At 38.2% G+C, this 21,570-nt stretch overlaps 1 protein-coding gene across 2 annotated transcripts in view; it reads right to left on the bottom strand.

The window, feature by feature from the left end:
- vps53 (VPS53 subunit of GARP complex) overlaps positions 1 to 21,570 on the bottom strand; it is a 230,504-nt gene that overhangs the window by 177,851 nt on the left and 31,083 nt on the right. The window contains exon 1 of one of the 2 annotated variants that reach the window (XM_072589818.1): positions 17,739 to 17,822. The exons of the other annotated variant lie outside the window; for it this stretch is intronic. The gene's annotated coding sequence lies outside the window, so the exon portion shown is untranslated. Of the gene's footprint in view, positions 1 to 17,738; positions 17,823 to 21,570 lie in introns of those variants that run through there. 2 annotated transcript variants of the gene reach the window in all.

Genomic DNA, 21,570 nt, shown 5'->3' with positions numbered 1-21,570 from the left:
AAAGGTTGCTATAGCAAGTTTCAGGCAACTAAAGCTCAAGAAAAGCCCATCTGGAGCAAATGAAACTTGACAGAAAAAAAGTGTAGTACCATTGATCGTTCAGTATAGCTGAATGTATCACTGAAAGAAGCTCACAGGTATCATTTGCTTGCTGCAGCTTAACAAGAGTTGAACTCAGAGAAACCCCAAGGATAATGTCAGCTTAGTGAAGCTGTGAAATGACTGGATTGGCCTGGGATGCAGCCTCAAGAATCCAGAGGAGCATAATCCTAGAAAGGGAGACTGAATTAGCATTCCTTTACAGAGCAAGTTTTCGGGGAGATTCAAGATGTGGTATTTGAAATTGAACTGTTGGAATCTCTTGTAAAGGAAACAAAGTTTCAATAAGATTTGGTGATTAACAGTGTCACAGGATCTTGGAGATTGTGAAAATCTGTCTTGATCACATTTGCAAAATCTGGTGTTTAGTCCACAGTTTCATTGTTCCCCATAAATACCTCACTAATTCTTGTTTCTGGTGTATAATTGCTATACCATAGATCATTTTATTGTTCCCAGTCGAGTAGGTTTCTTTTTAAATTTCTTCAAGACAGTGAAATATTGCTGTTTTATTCTCTTAAACAACTGGGAATTCAAACTTTGCCAACTTTAAACAAAACCCTCACCCTAATTTTATCATCTCCCTTCTCTCAAAAAACATCTATTTATTGTAAGCTTTCCACTCGTGTTGGGTATCTTGTAAATTTAAATGGGAACCAAACAGTGAGTATCAGCGGGCTGTTCATTTACAGGGAGTGGCATCACTGCCAAACCCAATCCTGTGCTTATTTGATGTATATCTACTCAGAATAGGGTTGCTGGCTAAACACCAACAGAAACATTGGCCAATTTTTTCCTCCCTAACACAGAAGCATTGATGCCTTACAGCTGCCATCTTTACTTTCTTGAAAATCAAACTGGTCTGCAGAACAAGCTTTATTAGATCAGACTAAGTCACGGGGAAGACTTTTTTAATGCACTATTTCAAATACATTGTACTAATTGACAACTGCATTACTGTGATCTCAGCTATCTATTGAACAACTGATGGAATTGGATTGGTTGTCCATCTTACACATTATCGTATTAAAGCAAATAGAGATCATAGATATGTGCAGCATGGAAACAGACCTGTATGTCTAACTTGTCCATGCTGATCAGATATCAACCTAATCTAGTCCCATTTGCCAGCATTTGGCCCTTATCCCTCGAAACCCTTCCTATTTATATACCCATCCAGATGCCTTTTAAATAATGCAATTGTACCAGCCTGCACTACTTCTTCTGGCAGCTCATTCTGTACACGCACCACCCTCTGCGTGAAAATGTTGCCCATGATGCAGTTGTTTTATTTTTAATTGACCATGCGGAATTTTCTGTGCTGTTTGTTGCATTAATTCCAAGCTAACTTTACAAACTTACATGATTTTTTTTTAAAACGCGAAAAAACACACATACTTAAATGACGTTTTTTTTTAAAAATAACCTCGGACTTTAATTGCAGCTGGAGAAGGAATGTTCCTTTTACCGAGTGGAAAAATACTTAGTGAGCACTATAGTACCAGTGGCCGGGCCTGCTCAGTGTGCAAAGGAAATGCATTCCACTGAGTGGGATTTTCCACATTCTCAAGGTAAAAGGAACGAGACAGCCACAAGCCATAACCAACACCTAAGAATGTCTGACTACTGCACTCCCATTTCTGACTGCAACACAATAATAAAGCAATTCTTTCTGTTGTTAATGTGCATCTGGGTATTAAGAAGCATGCACACAACCATTTATTTTCTGGAATTATTCACAAAATTAGATAAATTTGTTCTTACTCCTTGTAATATTAGATCCCTCAGTACAAACCTTTTGACCTTCTGGCTTTCAAAAGCATTAAATTTATTGCATTCCTGCGTGCCACATACTCCTCACTATGTTTTTTGGAATCTACTTCCAATTTTAATGGCTGGGCACTGTAAAGAGTCAGCCACTGTAAACACCGCATTTTCCAAAGGGGAGAATGATACTTATAGACAAAGAATTTTTTTTTTGCAGGTACACATATAGAATATTTGTTCCAACTAATTTTAAACCCCATTCCCTAACAAATGTCTCCACACTTTCTCATGTGCCAACTGTGATGACTTAGGTGGGTAGGATGTAGAAAGAATAGCCAAGCAGCAAGGCCTTAGTAAGGGGCAACATGTAGCCAGCGAACTGAGAGTTCTTCCAGCATAGAGTCATCCTCAACCAACTACTGCAGATTGCCACACTCAAAGATGCTGAGGGACTTAATGAAGAAAAGATGCATTCTAAAACCTTTCAGTTATCGTACGCACAGAAGGGCTGGAAAATGTAGAAGCCCCTCGGGCAGAATGCCTCGCAAAAGAATGTACATTGCAAAAATCAACAGTTTTGAAAATATATTGCAGCATCTCCAGATCAAACATGGTAAAAATAGAAAAGCTCATTTCTACTTCACTTTCAGTAATGTCCAATTTGAATTTTATTTCCTCAACGATACACTAGTCACGGAATGTATATTGTAAAAAAATCAAGGTTCTTACAATCTTATTAAGTGGAACATGCTGCATGGAGACAAATTGAATGTTATCACAAATTCTGTAATATTACAAGTTGAAAAGTTCATCGTTTCTTTTCAAGTTTTATAAATGAAATATATTTTTGGAAAAAATTCTCTTGGGCAGTATAACCAACATAGATTATATATCATTAACATTTAGACTATTATTATTATAATGGGGTACACAAGATTAGAACAAGCGGTAAGGAGACATTAAATTACATTGCAAAAAATTATTTGAAAATTACAGAATATGCAATGTGTTTTCACAAATTTTATGAATAAAGTATACTTTTGTGAATAAAAGATCATCAGCCATGAAGCTACTGCCCTCAAAGCCATTCAGCCCAGTTTCTTTTTCCATCCCTTCACTTACTGCTCTTCCAAAAGAAAAATCAATGTAACCAGCATAATTGACTCCAACAGGCAGCCTCCTCAAAACCTGCGTGAGATTTCAAAAACATATAAATCAAAGGAAATCTCAGTAACCTTGTACTACAAAAACAGACCCACTCCCTGTTATCCTAATTTATGAATTGGAACCTGCAATGAAAATAGAAGCCAACATGCAGGCATCAGGAGTATCACATTCAGAAGACACATCACAATTTCGTTTGCATTGGCTACACATGCCTTAGTTGAAAAGAAAGTCAAATTTGTCTATTTGTTCTTTGAGATGATGGGAAGAAATAAACCCCATTTTTAAAAGAAACAACATAGATCAAGTTATTTGAAGTTCAGATATTGCAAGCTACCAGAACACATTTGCTTTTAGTTAGTGGTGAAATTTGGTAAACTAGCAAAGGAGGGACACAGCTTCTTGATAAGTAAAAACTGAGGCACTACAAAGCCGCAGTAACTATTGACTCAAATTACTTCGGTTTGGGCACAAGTCCATCCTGGTTTTAGTAGCATTATGCGGTAATAAGATACAACAGTGTGGGAAATTTATCTATACACTGTTTCCAGTGATGAACCAATTCCACCAATCTCTGCCCTGTATTGCTCACCATCAGCTGAATACTGTTTTGGGACCTTTTAGTGCTTAAGGAGCATACCATGAGCAGTGTATGCCCAACACACATTCCTGTTCCTGTACCATGCAAGTCACATGTATGGTAAATAATTCCATAACAGAAATAAAACTAATTCAGAAAAAGATATCATACTGTGCCACTGATACTGCTGAAAATGTGTTGCTGGAAAAGCATAGCAGGTCAGGCAGCATCCAAGGAGCAGGAAAATCGACGTTTTGGGCATAAGCCCTTCTTCAGGAAGGGCCACTGATACTGGTCATCTCTGAAAATAATAGTCAATGTGTTGCCATGATGTGGAGGTGCCAGTGTTGCTCTGGGGTGGACAAACTAAGGACCACATACACACCAGGTTTAATCCAATGGGTTTATTTGGAAGCACTAGCTTTCAGAGCACTGCCCCTTCATCAGGTAGCTTTGGAAGAGGAGCATAAGACACAGAATTTACAGCAAAAAATTAGTGTCACACAACAAATGATATATTGAACAAACCTACATTGCTATTAAGTCTCTCATCTTTTAGAGTGGGTTGCAGGTTTTGGTTCATTGATATGTAAATCCCAGAATTTCCTTTAAGTTACATTCTTGAGTTAACTTAAGATTTTATAACAAAAGGTGACGTCTCAGCTCAAACAATGCATTAAAGGTGTGAGGTTAGAGTCTCTGTATCCCGAGCTTCAGTCAGAATGGATCTATTTCCGAAGTAGGAATTTATAAAATATTACATGGATTGACTGCCTGCAGATTGTGTTCTTTTTCAGCAAAATAGAATGCATCTGCAAACATAATTCTGCATACACTTAAGTGTGTGTGTGTCCAGGAGAGGGAGGGAGAGTGAGTGCATGTGAGTATGCATGTATCTGCGCTTGGGAAGTTTGTGTGTGATGGAGTATACGACTGAGAGGATGTGTGGGGGATGTATGTGTGCGTGTATGAGAGAGTGTCTGCGTGAGTGCATGTGTATGTGTGCTTGTGTGCGCACGTCTGAGTGTATAGTATAGTGGGTTCACCTGTAGTTTGACATGAACCTAAGGTCCTAATAGAGTCCAAATCATGGGTTTTGAACCCATGAGAATGGCCTCAACCACGAGCTTGGGTTAATGTCACACTACAGGTGACCCCACTACACTATATACTGTCATACACACACGCACACAAGCACACATCCACACTCTTACATACTCAGATATTCATGCAGACCCCCTCACTGGCATATACTCCATCTCTCTCACACACACACAAAATCAAATATACACATGCAAACACACTCTCAAACTCACTCTGTCTCTCTCACTCATGGACACGCGCACACACAAGTCTATGGTCTGAATGTGCAGTTGCAGAATTATTATTTGCAAATACATTCTATTTTGCTCAAAAAGTGCACAATCTGCAGGCATAGTGTCATTGAGATGTACAGCATGGAAACAGACCCTTTGGTCCAACTTGTCCATGCTGACCAGTAATCCTAACCCAATCTAGTCCCACCTGCCAGCACCTGGCCCATATCCCTCCAAACCCGTCCTATTCATAGACTCAACCAGACGCCTTTTAAATGCTGCAACTGTACTAGCCTCCACCACCTCATTCCATACACACACCACCCTTTGCATGAAAAAGTTGCCCCTCTTTTAAATCTTTCCCCTCTCACCCTTACCCTATGCCCTCTAGTTCTGAACTCCCCCACCCCAGGGAAAAGACCTTGTCTACTTATCCTACACAAAATCTTTTCAACAGTTGCAACATAGAATGAGCAAAATAGAATGTATCTGCTATGTACATTCAGCCCATAGACTTATGGTGTGTTCATGTGTGTATGAGTGAGTGAGAATGCATGTGCATGTGAGTGTATGAGTGTGTGATGGAGTGTACGCCTGTGGGAGGGTGTGCATGTGGGTGTAAGTGTGGGGGTATATGTGTGTACGTAAAAGAGAGGGTCTGCGTGAGTGTGAGTGTATGTAAAAATGTGTATGCTTGTGCACATGAAAGTGTATAGTGTAGTTGGGTCACTAAAGAATTATATTTGCAGATACATTCAATTTTGGTCAAAAAGCACACAATCTGCAGGTGATCAATCCATGTAATATTTAATAAATTCCTACTTCGGAAATAGAACCAGTCTGACTCAAGTTTGGGATACAGTCAGACTCTAATCTCACACCATTAATACATTGTCTGAGCTGAAATGTCACTTTTTTTTAAAAAAATACAACCTTAAATTGTCCCGAGATTGTAACTTAAAAGTTGTTCTGGGATTTACATATTAATGAACCAAAACCTAGCGCCCGTTCTAAAAGATGAAAGACTTAACAGTTGCATGACACTAATCTTTCGCTATATATTCTGTGTCTTATGGCCCTCTTCCAAAGCTACCTGATGAAGGAGCAGTGCTCAGAAAGCTAGTGCTTCCAAATAAACCTGTTGGACTATAACCTGGTGTTGTGATTTTTTAACGATGTGCTGCCAAATAGTGAAAAGTTTCCAGCAGTTTTGTGCTATGCATTAAAGCTTAGCTAAAAATCATATTATAATGGTGTATTGTATCCTGCAGCGATAGGAGATTTTCAGCCAATCAATTTGGTTAGGTTAAGTTCTGATCCTGTTAATGGAGTCAATGTTTTAAACTTGCTGTACCACTACAATCTGGATTTTAATATGCAATAAAGGCCATTAGCAAACAGATAGGATGTGATCACAACCACATCTATTGTATGTAGAACTTATTTCAAGGTCAGATGTAAACACCAGCTTTATCAATTACATCAGGAATGGTATTTCCCTCAGACATCCCAGATTCCTCTGTAAAGTTTTGATGAGCAGGAGAAAATTAGTGGTCTTCATTCTTCACAGTTAAGCTCAAAGACTGTAAATCCAAATAATATTTTCTCAATTCAATTAGTCGTGGAATTTAGATTTAGATCAAACGTTCAGTACACTGCAAACCACAGAATAGATCATTTAGATAGTTACATTTTCAGGCTTACCACAAAATATTCACCCTGTACTTTGAATATCTTGTAAAATTAAGTATTTACTTCAGCCTCCCCTCCTCCTCTGTAGTCTCCCTATATTGACTGTTGAAGGTGCCCAATAGATATAACTACACCTGTTTTCCTCAGATTTTCCATACACACTGTAAGCAGATCATCAAGTATTGCAGCAATACAATGTTTGCACAGTTATTAATATAGAAACATTTTAGAAAAAGACATTTAAACATTCGAGAATACATCAACAACGGTCAATTTAATTCCACTGTTTCCAAAAATGCTCCATACTAACCAGACACATCTGTGGAGCTCTGACATTTACAAGAATCATTAGCGAAAAGTAACAGGGTGTTAAGAGAAGTGTTGAAAGAGCTGCATCCATCTTGTCAGCATTGACTTTATTTAAGTAGCTTGCCATTATTTTACTCATTCTATACTACTGTGCAAACTGGTAATAACTCAGGAGTTTTCTGGTTTCCAAATGAAACCAGACACATTTTAGAAATGTTGCTTTTCAGTCATGTGGCTCATCACAACCTTACAACCAAAAGGCATCATGAAGTTTTAATCTTTGCACACAGCACTAAACAGCATCTGGCTTTTACAAGAAAACTCAAATTAATTGCTAGGGTTCCTTGCAGTACGCGGTCTTTGGACAAGACACTACAGACATGTGCGGGAAGCTTAATTCAATCATTTGCTTGAGATCAAAAATATATTAAGTATTTAATTACAATATTGCCAGATTGTTTCACTTGTAAATGTACTTCCTATGCAGAACTGTGCCATACAGTCCAGGAAGTCTCAAGTTAAAATGCCAGTACATGCCTAGTCAGTTGATCTCAGCTTGTGTCACAGTAATTAAACATGGGAAGGGGATAGGTATTAAACCTATTTCACGATTCCTACCATTGAATACAATTATAATCACAAGTTTGCATGCATAGGGGAGTGTCAGCATAAGCTTGGCATGAAATGTTTGCCAAGCCTACATGGGTTAGATCTCATCTTTGAGCCAGAAGGGCTGAGGATTCAAGCACAATTCTACAGACACATACTAAATCTAGACTGACAATCCACTGTCATACTGGCATCTCTCAGGACATATCTAACCATCAGGTGTAAGTGAAAGATCCCACAGCACTAATTCAAACAGAATTATCCCAGGTGTCCTAGCTATAAACTAACCTTCAAACAACATCATAAAAACAGTTTATGCAGTCATTAAAACAGGTTTGTTTTGTAGGAACTTGCTTTGTGCAAACTGACTGCTGTGTTTACAACAATCACTACACTTCAAAAAGTACCTTATCGGCTTAAATTATTTTTAGGTATCCTGAGGTTGTGAATGGCACTACACAAATGCAAACCATTCTTCCTTTTATTGGAGATTTGTGTATCAGCGGTGTTAAAATTTCAAGCTTGAAGTTTTACAATTTCACCAACAGAGAGGGTTTGCATTGGTTGAAGACTGGAGAACATGGTAAACTGTGCACAGAAAGCCCGAGGACCGAGATATCAACTTCAAGGGAGGATTATCCCTCTCCCAGATCTACTGAATATCCCTGGGAAGTTTGGCCCCACTGATCTCTGCATTGACTTGCATTTCCCACAATGTTATTCTGGGCACTGAGATTTGTAGCTTTACTCTCTCACAGCTACTCAAGACTAACTCAAGAAGTAATACAAAAACAATAAGGATTTACCAACCCTGTACACCAAAATCATTAATTTGTTCAAAAAATGGTTCAGAAAATACACAAGTAGAAGTTTCAAATATTCAATTTTAATTTCCTAACAATCACTCCAATGTGAATTTATCCTCACAAAGGATGAAATGTCTAGTTCAAGAGTTGCTAGGGCAACAGTTGAACTCCTCTTCACCTTTAACCTATCATTTCCACATTTCCATTCCAAAAGTAATGGTACTAGTGACAAACACTCTACACTTCAACCATCACCATCTGGATCTTATTCACAGCAAAAACATAATCTACGATAGACCAAACTAAAAAGGTGGACCCTTCCACTTGAAGATTTAAAAAGGTGGACCCTTCCACTTGAAGATTTCCGAATCAGACTTCAAAAGTTATTAACAGTTCACATTTGCAGTACACCTAGAGTTTTTGGTTCAAAGATATACATTCCTAGAATATTACTCTCAGGCTTTCATTCAAAAATATATTGCTTCAATTAACTTAAATAAAAATACAATTTAATCTGACCTCCAAGATACTTTAAATGAAAAGAACTGACATGACATTAACAAAATAATTTGAAAACAAAACTCACAACAGCCGGAACAGGCAAGGAATGTTTAAAAAAAAATTAAAACATTTAACCAAAACCTCTACTCAAAAATTACCCATTTTTTTAATGGCTCGAAATGTTGACAGCAAACTGACCTTAAGTGATTTTTTCTTCAAATACTGAAGAATTTTGATGCAACTTTGAATTTAAACTTTTCAAACAACTATGCATTTGCAGATCAAAAACACAAGATTTAATATCTTGTTTAAGTCACAACTGGATCCTCACACTGATAATAAAAGTGACATATCTGTGCTGATTGGCAAAAAGATATGAACAGTTATGATTCCTGTCATGTCCATATTAAGTGCCAAACTGAAATAACTGCCAGCTTTGTGTTAAATTTTCTCCAGTTTGTGATTCTTCCAAATTCCTGCTTATAATTTGCTGGAATGAAACTCAAGATTGGTTCTATTTCAACTCCATTCTCATTCTCCAGTCTGTCTCTTTGTATTGTTAATGAAGCTGTTAGAATAGTGCCTGATAGAGCCACTGACTCCTCAAAGCCTTAACTCATTAAAACTATGAAGGCTCCAATTAATAGCGGACAGCCTGACCATAAGAGAATGCCAATGATATGTACACTGCCTTTTAAGGCATTAACCCTCATGAATGGATTCTACTCAACTGTAGGGAATCAGAAGAAAAAGAAAACACCAGCACAAAAGATGAGCTGTATCAAAAGACAGGAGAGCAAGTCACAAGATACAACCATATTTAACTCGGTCATCCCTAGATTCACTGTGAACTCTTAAAAATTTAGACTTGAACAAAGTTTCTTGCATCTTGTTCCAAAAACAGTCAACTATAACTATCTTATATATTCAATATCATTCATTCAACACCAAATAACTTAATTGCTCTGAAATTTCTGTGCTTCCAACCAACTTTTGTTCTTTTCTGCCTGCTCATACCTACATACTTTTGTTTATTACCCAATATTTTTGCAGAGCTTTTTTTAAATAAAGCTATTTGCCAAGACGATATTGCTTGGCTCAACTAGAACAACTTGGCAGAGGCAGAAAGGATAGGAAATTCCTCAGAGCTCATCAAGCTCGAGACTAGTTATTTTTTCTAATGGCGTTCTCAAAGTTGCTTTCATGTTATAGCCCAGATTGTTTAAGAATTAGCTAACTGTGTTGCTCTCCCATATTTAGCTTTTTGCAATGCAATGTGTCCAGGTACACCACACGTTCAGAGTTTAGTGTTTTCACAAAATGCATCATATATTGGCCAGCATTCAAGTGTGGGTACAGACAAATGTGGCATTTGATGTCCAAGTTACCATAAAATTAATGTTTTACACAATTAATATATTACATGAAGTTTGGCAACAAGCATGTTAATTCTACCTATTTTCTAAAAAACCAGTTCACTGACCCAAAAAAAAAGTCATATTGAATCTGTACCAAAGGGATACCCAATTTTCAAAGTTGTACTGATAAACTCAGTGGGATAAATATTTTACAAGAGAATAACAACTCAGCAGGCTGTTTAAGTTCTGATCTTTTGATGTCTGCGTACCTTTGCACCTTTTACTAAAAATATGTGTTTCAAAAAGAAATGTTTCTTTACTGTCTACAATCCATGCATGTCCAAAAGAAAACATAATGCTCTCCAGGTTGCAATAACACTCCTTGGCATTGTGTTCACAGAAAAAAAAAACACAAGTAACAATAACCACCATTGAGACAGAATCAAAATTTTTATGTACAGCAATAAGCTTTTGGTTTACCACAAATAAGCCTTGCTTCAGTCTATCACTGATTTTTTTTTTCTTAAATTAGCATGGCATTCTTCACTCCAATAAAAGTTTTGGATACATCCCTCTTCCCCATAAATCCATAAATTATTTTAGTTCTGACCTGCATTTATATGAAGCTCATTGTCTACATAGTACCTTCATATATACTTAGCATGCCTTGATGTCAGTCATGTTCTTGTCCTCAATCATCACACTTACCCACAATGCTGCACATCAACAGGAAATTTTGCATCCCACCAAATAGTACGTTGTTATCTTTGCAACAAGAATGGCTTTTTACAAACTGGACTAGTCACAGGGAAAATTCAGAATGTCACATTATTTAGTTAAGCATAAAGTTCTCAAATCTGAAAGTGCCATCTTGAATTAAATTCAGTTACGTGTGTAATAAAATATCTGACTGAAATTAGCTTCCATTAAAAAAAAACACTGTTGGATCAGGATTTTGTTAGGGAGCTGCGTTTAATCCTTCCATAGAAATGTGTCAATATTTAGACAAATATCTTACTGTCAATGTAAATCATTACACTATTTCTCCTGAACATGTAGTCAAATGGGTGTCAGCTGTCAGTCATCTGCCCAAGTGGCCATACTTTATGTAGTAGACTAGGTTAGCTAGGAAGGCAGAATCAGCACTAAGTGCATTACTGTACCAAACAACATGGGAAATAAGGCCTGATCAGTTAAATGCTGAAAGTGTGTTGGTGGAAAGGCGCAGCAGGTCGGGCAGCATCCAAGGAGCAGGAGAATCACCGTTTTGGGCATCAGCCCTTCTTCAGGGAAGAAACATCGGGTTTATGCCCGAAACGTCGATTCTCCTGTTCCTTGGATGCTGCCTGACCTGCTGCGCTTTTCCAGCAACACATTTTCAGCTCTGATCTCCAGCATCTGCAGTCCTCACTTTCTCCTCTGATCAGTTAAATATAAACTTAATAAATAATACCTAATAAATAGACTGCATTTCACATATCCCCAGTCATTCAGTAAGATAATGGCTGATGTTTTGCCTCGACTCCACTTTCACATTTGTTCCCAAGACATCACCAACTCAGCCTTCAATATATTTAATAACGGGAGAATCCACAATCTTCTCAAGTCAGCATTTCTAACAGTTCACAATCTAAGTAAAAATACTTCCTTTCATCTTCATCCAAAATGATTTATCTTATCCAAAGACTGTGCCCCATTTTCTAGATTGCTCAAGTGATGCAAACTTTCAACATCTCCCTTGTCAAGCCCTTCAGAATCTTTCAATGTTGTGATCATCTCCCAGTCTCTCCTCAAGTCACACTTTTCATCCCAAGAAGCAATCTAGTTAACATTTTTTCCACTGTCTCCAAGGCAAGAATGGAGACCAAAATTGCAGACAATATTCTCAAAGCTCCAGACAATTGTTCAAAGATTTTCTTGTATTTGCATTACAATTTCCTTACAATACAGGCCAACATGGAATTCGACTTTCTAATTGCTTGCCGGAATGCTAAACACCAACACTCAAAATTCCCACCATTAAAACAATTTTACTTTTCTACTCTTAAGATCAATGTGAATAAACTTACTTTTGCGCATTATACATCATTTGCCACATTCTTGCCCACTCACTTAGCCTAGCTATATTTTGTTGTAGTTTCTTTGATTCCTCCTCACAGCTTTCTCTCAGACTTAAATACGTTACTTCATCTCCTTGGCAATGTCATTAATGCAGTTGTAAATAATTGAGGCCCCAGAATCGATCCCTCTGGCACAATCAGTTGACCAGAAAGTGATCAATTTACTCTGTTCCTTGTTATTTACCCAATCCAGGATTCATGCTAATATGCCACCCTAATACCATGAGTTCTGACATTGTACATAATCTTTTATGTACCACCTTACCAAAACATCGGTTGAAAATTCAAATATTTGTCATTTTCTGGTACCTCTTTATCCATCCTGCTTATTACATTTTCACAGAACTCAATTACATTTGTCAAATACTATTTCACTTCCACAAATCTATGTTGACACTGACGAATGGTATTATAGTTTTCACATATGACTCAACAATTTTCTTAATAATGGATTCTACTACTTTCCCAATGACAGATGTTGGGCTCACTGACCTTTGGTTTCATGCTTCTGTCTTTCTCATTAAGTAATACATTTGCACTTTTCAAATCCATTGGGGCTTTTTCAGAATCAACGAATTTTGGAAGATTACAATCAATGCCACCACTTCCTTTAATCCCATGGAAGTAACCCATTAGGTCCAGGGAACTTGTCATCCTTTCACCCCATTGGTTTTCCTAGCACTTTTTCCTCGTAATTATTTTAGTTCTTCCCTCCTTTTCTACTATTCTTGAAATACTTTTAGTACCTTCTATGGTGAAGACAGGAACAAGATACTTGCTTAAATTCTCAAAATTTCCTTGTTTCTCCTTAGTAATTACCTAGTCTCACCACCTAAGTGACCAACATTCATTTTAGTTACTCGCTTCCTTGTTATATACTCAGAGGTTTTACTCTTTTTATTATCTCTTGCTAGTTTTATTTTTATGATACAGATTCCTCCTTTAGTTCAGCAAATTTTAGCTGACTTCTAGAAATATTCCCGTTCTTCTGGCCCCTCGCTAATCATTGCTGATTTGCGAGTCCTTTTTCTTCAATTTGATACCATTGTTAACTTCCTTAATTAACTACAGATGATGCATCCTTCTCACAAAATCTTCATGTCTCAATCTAAATTTGAATGGAAAGGCAGAGGTAACAGATTGGAGGCACTGAGGAAAGGGAAGCTCAGAAGCAACACTGTGGCTGAAACATTAATATTGGCTTTTATTTGCAAAGCATCTTTAAATTATTAGAATATATCAAACAAAATCTGGCTCTTAACCACAAAAATAAATTAACAATGAGATGCCTGTTATAAAGGAGCATTTCAAAGAGGAGAGAGAGAAGTAAAACAGGAGACGGATTTAAGGAGAGAATTCCAGAGCAAAGGGCCTAAGCAGCTGAAGCCATTGCTACCAATCCAGGAGTAACTAAAATCAGGAATGCAAAGATGGTCAGTATTGGAGGAGTGCATGAGCTTGGAAGATTGCAGAATGGAAAAGATTGCAGATACAGAGCGAGAGCGCCTGATTTACAGTATCCACAATTCTTGGCGGGTTTTATTGAGTTTAGGATAAGCTCAAGTTTTTTTTGAGGGGGGGCTGGGGGGCAGCCAAGTGCAGTTTCAAATTTGTTATGAGTGTTTCAGCAGCAGATGAGCTGAGGCAGCATCCAAACAAATAATGAAGACAATGAGGTCAGCAGATGCTGGAGGTCAGAGTTGTGTGTGTGTTACTGGAAAAGCACAGCAGGTCAGGCAGCATCCAAGGAGCAGTAGAATAGACTTTTTGGCCAGAGCCTCCAATCCCTGATGAAGGGCTCTGGCCCGAAACGTCAATTTTCCTGCTCCTCGAATGCTGCCTAACCTGCTGTGCTTTTCCAGCAACACGCTCTCAACTCCAGACAGATAATGTTAAGGTGAAAGCAGACAGACATGATGAAGCAAAAGTGTAGTTGAAACATGAACCTCCTCCTTTTTCTTGGGAGAATACAGAACAGGAACTGATAAGTATGCCTATGGTGTAGAAAGTGTGCGGGTGCTGGCACATATCAAATGGAGAAGATCACAGTCATAAGAGGAGATGAAGCCATGTAGGGATCTGAAAGCATGGACTAAAAGCAACATCATGAGACATAGGGAGCCAGTGCAGCTTGGCAAGAACTGGTGTCATGAGAATGTAGGTGAGCGAGTGGTAGTATGTAAATGATTTGCGATTTATGGAACAAGAGTGCATCCATTGTTGTAATTTGGACTATTTAACAAGGTACAAATCATACACAAGCATATAGTTTAATGGTAGCACCATTAAAGGCCTGGGACCAGACTACCAACCTCTTTGATCAGTATTCACACATGACACAATGGCAGCTGGAGTGTGAACATTAAACATTGAAAACAGAATATAAAATGGGAAGGAAAGAACACTTTCATTTAAAAACAAGGACTTGGTTAACAGAGGGCGGCAATGGAAAAGAAAATAATATAATGCACATAATAATATAAAACAAAGAACTGCAGATGCTGGAGAACTAGAACAAGCAAAAATAAAAATTGCCAGAGAAACTGAGCATGTCTGGCAAGTTTGTGAAGGGGAAACATAGTTAATGTCTTAATTCCAGTGACCCTCTTCAGAACTGTGGACAGTGGTGTACTGCCTGAAAGTTTATCTACAAGCATTTACATAAAACCATTAAAAACAGTTGAGGTGAAAAGTTCAGTGCATTAGAAACAAGGGTAGAACAGAAAGAAAAATTGGACTGTTGCCTAGCAACAAAATATTCAATGACAAGGAGGTGAAGATAGAAACAAGTTTGTTTCGAAAGGCAATGTGCGGGTTTCTTTTGGAGAGAAGTAAATCAGAGAGAGGAGGTCTGTAACAACAACAGCGAAGGTCAGCAGTCTCCAAACAGTTGTAGCAAAGGAAAATAATTAGTTTATTACACCTTTATGTTCTTTTGTTAAAAGTACATTGTAGCCTCTTATGAAAATGTTCATTGACTGACAGTAAATAAGTGGACCGGAAGTTTAACTTTAATATCAAGCCAAATCTGGCATCTGATTTGTCCAGATGTATCAAGCGGCCTGCTTCCACACTGTATGGATTCTATCATTCTATAAAAACATATGAAAAACTATCAAGTTAATATCACAATCAAACAAGTTCAGTAATGCCCTTCAAAAAAAAGGATTGAACCTTACTGAGTGACTGTTAATGTGTTCCAGGGTGACCAAGCAATTCACCCATAACTATAATCAAAGACATCTAGGGGCCAGTAGTAAAATGTAGATTTAATCAGCTTCAATGTCAACTGTCAGTGCAAATTGAACTTTATCTTTTATCACTTCACAGTGATATTTCTGTACATTATTGTAGAGAGAGAATGTGTAACTAGCGTGAGTATCTATAGGAACAAAAGATAGCTATTTCCTGACATTTAAATTTGTAGAACCATCTATTCATCATTCTGAAACCAACAGAACATTGTCACCTCACAGTTAATTCAACAATGGGAGCTCTGTCCTGAATGAAACCTGCATCTGGAAGTAGTAACATGTGAAAGACAGTCCAGTAAACTGATCCGTTTCTTGGTAGCGTTTTCTTGGTCCCATTTCCTGCGGGATTTACACTACTTCCAGAGACGGTACAGTTATCTGAGCCAGAAAGGAGTCTCAAACAAATGATACACCTACTAAATCCTCACCCATTCACTAAAGTCCTGCAGTTTCTGCCTGCTATTCTATTTAAACTTAAATAAGACAAGATCACTAATGCCTTCTCAGGAAGTTTGCAAAGCTTAAAAGGAGTAATGCATCAGCCATTGGGAAAACCTGACTGATTCTTTGATTGATGTGAAATCTATTAACAATTGAAATAATGCGTAGGAGATAGCTTTTTTTTAAGTTACACTTAACTCTTTGAAGAATAGCTGGCTGGTTAATAGTGAAGAAGGAGGCCCTAGAGTACAGGAGGATGTCAATGGATTGGTTAGATAGCAGATGGAATTTAACCCTAATAAGTGTGAAGTGATGCACTTTGGAAGAAGTAACAAGACAAGGAAGTACTCAATGAATGGCAGGACATGAGGAAATTCAGGAACAGAGGAATCTTAGGGTGATTGAAGGTGGCAGGACGGGATAATAGTGTGGTTAAGGCAGCATAATGCACATTTGTCTTTATACGTTATAGCATAGATTATAATGTCAGAGACATTCACTTGGGAGCTGTGTGAATCTTTGGTTAGACCACTGCTGGAGTACTGCGTGCAGTTCTGGTCACTGCACTAGAGAAATGATGTGCTTAAACTGAAGGGGGTGCAAAGAATATTCATCAGGATGTTGACTAGGTTGCCGCATTTTACCTTTGAAAGAAAGAGGCTGTTACCCCAGCTTGAAGGGTCAATAACAAGGGGGCATAATTTTAAGGTGAATGGCACGAGGTTTAGAGGGACGAGAGGACATTTTCTTTCACTCAGAAGGTTGTTGAGTCAGGAAACCTCAGCTTTTAAAGTATTTTTGGATGACCACATAAAACAACATAACGTTCAAGGGTATCGGATCAAGTATTAGAAACAGGGGCTTCTGTAGGTTTAGAGTAGTTTTTCAGTGCAGACACTATAGGCTGGAGGGCCTCTTCTGTATGGTATATTCTATGACTGATCACAAACTGATGCGAACCTTTGAATACCATGTTCTTTTGATAAAGGACTTAAAGTCACACAGCCATATGCCGGGACAGTGCCATATGACCAAGCAATCAAAGATCAGTTGAAGAAGTGGAAAATTACAACAGACTTGTATACCTTACCCCAAACACAAAATTTCACCTTACTCGATTTAGTATGCAATTAATAAGAACTTTAAAGGATCAGAAGGAACAGGCTGACTATACTATCTAATACTATGCAAGACAATTAACATTTATTCAGCAATAGCTCATTAGACCCAAATTATAGTCATGGAGGTCAATTCTTAGCTGCATACACTATTAATGTTGACCTGTCAATATACTCCAGTCTGTGTGGACTTGTATACTTCCAAGTTGAGTGTGGGGTGCTGGAAAAGCACAGCAGGTCAGGCAGCATCTAAGGAGCAGGAGAATCAATGTTTCTGGCATAAGCCCTTCATCAGGAATTTTTCTCCTGCTCCTCGGATGCTGCCTGACCTGCTGTGCTTTTCCAGCACCACACCCTCAACTCTGATCTCCAGCATCTGCAGCCCTCATTTTCTCCTTGTATACTTCAAAGCAAATATAAACACAGTTCCTTCAGCACACAACTTGCCATTCACAGGGTCAGAAACCAGAGTTACACAGTAATTTACAAATCCAAATTCTTCTGATGCCCTTAGATATCTGAAGCCCGATTCCTCCCATCAAAACAAACTGTAGCAGATCAGAATCATGAGTGACAAGGACTGAAAAATCAGCAGGCCGCTTACCTAGACACCTTCAGTAGAAAGTTACGGTCAAACATGTCTCTTCAGAAATCAATTGTCTTGGCAAGTTTCATCTTTGCACATATATTTTGCTAAATTAGTGCATGTGCATGCATTGTTTTAAGAAGCAGAAGCAACAATTGTAGAACATGAGCTTTCGAAGAACTATTTCTTCCTATTCTTCTAGCTATTCCTGTGCTCATATGCTAGGTGATTCAATAGTGAGAACACTACAGTCTGAAGCCAACATACATCTGCAGACAATTTCTAGCGATACTCACTGAATAATCAAAAATGGGATCCTGGATGAATCTTCCAGTTTTTAGCCCGGAGACATCTAGGCCATTATATTTCTGTCACTAACCTTAGCTAATTGAACACAGACCAGAGATAGAAACAATAGATTGATAAATATGCATATACACACACTCCCGAAAAGGAATTCAGCTTTCTTTTGTTTAGCAGTGGCATTATATCATGTTACAATATCTCACATTGTCCTTTGAAAGCAGACAAAACATGGAAGCAATTAAACTACTTCCACACTTTTCTTGGCATGCTGTCACTTGCATATATAAAAAAGGCTATAAATATTTATTACCTACTCTCTAACACTTGTGTTTTCAAACTCTGTTTTCTTTCTCTTTAGACACTTCTGGCTTATAGCTTGCAGGGAGATGAAGGCACTGCTCCCCCACTGCCAGCCACAATCAGAAGAAATAAATAATCTAAATAACTTAAATTTTGGCAACAGCACAGAACTGTATTTGAAATGGTGTCAAGGTGCTGCCAAATATACCAGCCCCACTTCTCACTCAGTAAAAACAGGGCTATGTTTAATCTACTAACATGTTGTCGTCTGTGATTGAAAGAGTGGCCTCTAATATTAGGTTGCATACACATGTAAAGGGAGCTCAGTGTTCCCAAATGCTGTCTTGCATCAGGTGGGGAATTAACAGACAGCAGAGTCAGGAGACTGTTTCACTGTCCTGGAATCATACCAGAAGTGGGGAGAAAAAAGGAGAGTGTTCTGTGCTTAATTTTCACAAATGCAAGCTTGCATATTTTCATAAAGAATTTCAAACCACCGGAAACTCCCAGTTTTAAAAATAGGCCCCAAAATGGGAAAACATTTCTGTATCTGTTTCGAACACTGGCATTCTTATAGAATACAAGCATCTCCATACAAATGGAGGACGTGCACTAGTCTCAAAGGTTCAGAAGCAATTAGAACACTGACTGAAATACGGCCTTAAAACCATTTACATGCATCCATTAAGGCAAAGAACACTGACTGCTAATGTTTCGATAGATGAGCTACAAGGGTTCTTCATCCTCACAAACTAATCTCCAGGAGGAGATTTATACATTTAAAAGCTTTGCATCTTGTACGTGCCCAGAATGTCATTTCTTACAAATGCGTCACATGCCTGTGGGCAGCAAATGACAGCTAGCCATTGTCCAACTTATGAGATGGGAGCCAATAAAGACACTAGCTGGATTCATCCGGCTAGTATCAATCATGTTAACAGCAGAAAACAGCACAAGTGACCTGCCCATTTCTGTTATAAGCTATTGTCCCGACAGTGACAAATGACAGGAGTGACAATTCAAGTTACTTTAAAAATGTCGTAAACTTGGTGTGAGGGCATATTAAATTTATCTCCACATGAAAATTAGCCTTTAAACAAATATTTGAATAAAATGCATACTCTCAATTCAGAATTACCTCTTGAAGATGCCCACCTGAGAGTCAGGAACAGAACACTCAATTCACAGTCCTTGGCTCATTGATTATTAACCATTTAAGCTTCAATGCCTTGATTCTACCAATACTTTACAGTTTTGACTCCATCCATCAACAATGTAAGTGATCAATCATAGAATCACACAGTACAGAAGAGGCCTTCTGGTCTATTGAGACTGCACTGAATAAGCTAGTCAGTTTCCAACACTTCTGCCCATAGCCTTGAATGTTAGAGGATGTTTCAAGTGCTCATTCAATCGCATTTTAAAGGTATGGAGCTTGGTTACAATGACCAAGCTACCATCACAGCAGTTACACGTGATCCATTTCCCATGGTTCCTTCTACAAATCTGATTCTCCTTGAATCACTACAACCCAGTTCCAAACATTCAGAGATGTTCACAAAATGCTTTTTAGACTACCTGTTTACTTAGTAAGTAAGTAAGGAAGAGATGAACTTTGCCAATCAATGTGAAAACTAGGGCCGAGAGAAATTGGATGGGAACAATTTAGATCTGATCAGGGTTGATGCAATTGCAAACAAAATGTGAGCATTTGGAATTTGCCTGGGAAAAATTCTGGATTGTGAACGGTATATTGTGAAAGTTTCCCACTTGCATGGCTCATGAGCCTGTCAATCTACCTGTTTATTTACTCTCAACAGGTTGGCAGCTGGAAGCTCACTCAGCTATATTGATATTTGTTGGTCGGTTTGTTCACTTGCTTGTCTAAATGAAGCATTCCCTTGTCAACCTGACAGCCTACCCGATTCAAGTGTTCTCTGGCTGACATGTCAACCTACTTGTCTGTGTGTGCAAGTGATTCCTAGTCCTGCCCATACAGTTGCATGTTCAGAGTGAAGTGCTTGTTGTCCTCCCAAAATGTAATAAATTGAAGCAAATAGTGGAGGAGATAAAAAAAAGAACAAATGGAGAGAATAAAAACACAAGGAAATGAGAGAGCGTGACAACTGAAAGAAAGCGTGATAAAACAGGAGGACAAGAGAAAGAGATGGGTGACCTTATTGAGGTTCATAAAATCATGAGGGACAGAGAGAAGGTGAATGCTAATGGCCTTTTCCCTTGGGTGGGGGAGTTCAAAACTCAGGGGCATATTTTTAAGGTCAGAGGAGAAAGATTTAAAAGGTTATGGGGGCAACTTTTTGTTTTAAAACAGAATGGTTTTTGTGAGGAATGAACTGCCAGAGAAAATGGAGGATGCAGATACAGTTACAACGTTTAAAATATGTTTGGATACGTTAAAGGTTTGGAAGGATATGGGTCAAGGACAAGCAGATGAGATTAGTTGCATTTGGGAACATGGTCGGCATGGACAGCTGGGACCAAAGAGTCTGTTTCCATACTGTTTGACTCTGATCCCATAACTGATCCAGGAGAACATGCAAGTGGCAGAAGAGGTAGAAGAAGTGATGAAAAGATCATAAGAGGATGACAACCAAGTTAAAAACAGGTAAATTCTGATTTTGAACTCAAGATTTCATTTTAACTAAATAAGAAATATCTGCAAATTCCCAATGAAACTGTTAAGAAACATTTTCAGGCCACTCCTTTGCATTCATCCTGCTTCCTTCTAAAAATATCTTCACAAACTATGAAGATGTAAAAGGTAGGGGCTGATTAGGAATAGTCAACATAGCTTTATGCATGGGAAATCATGTCTCACTAACTTGATTAAGTTTTTTGAAGTTGTAACAAAGCGGACGGATGAGGGCAGAGTGATGAACGTGATCTATATGGACTTCAGTAAGGCATTCAACAAGGTTCTTCGTGGGAAACTGGTTAGCAAGGTTAGATTACATGGAATACTGGGAGAACTAGCCATTTGGATCCAGAACTGGCTTGAAGGTAGAAGTCAGAGGGTTGCTTTTCAGACAGGAGACCTGTGACTAGTGGTGTACCACAAAGATGGAGTTTGATTTAGATAAATGTGAGGTGCTACATTTTGGAAAGGCAAATCAGGGTAGGACTTATACAATTAACGTTAAGGTTTTGTGGAGTGTTGCTGAACAAAGAGACCTTGGAGTGCAGGTTCATTGCTCCTTGAAATGAAGTCACAGGTAAATAGGAT

This window comes from Chiloscyllium punctatum, chromosome 19 (genome assembly GCF_047496795.1).
Source record: "Chiloscyllium punctatum isolate Juve2018m chromosome 19, sChiPun1.3, whole genome shotgun sequence".
Classification (NCBI taxonomy): Eukaryota; Metazoa; Chordata; class Chondrichthyes; order Orectolobiformes; family Hemiscylliidae; genus Chiloscyllium; species Chiloscyllium punctatum.
Note: the sequence above shows the minus strand (reverse complement) of the source record. Positions and strands in the feature narration are given on the sequence as shown.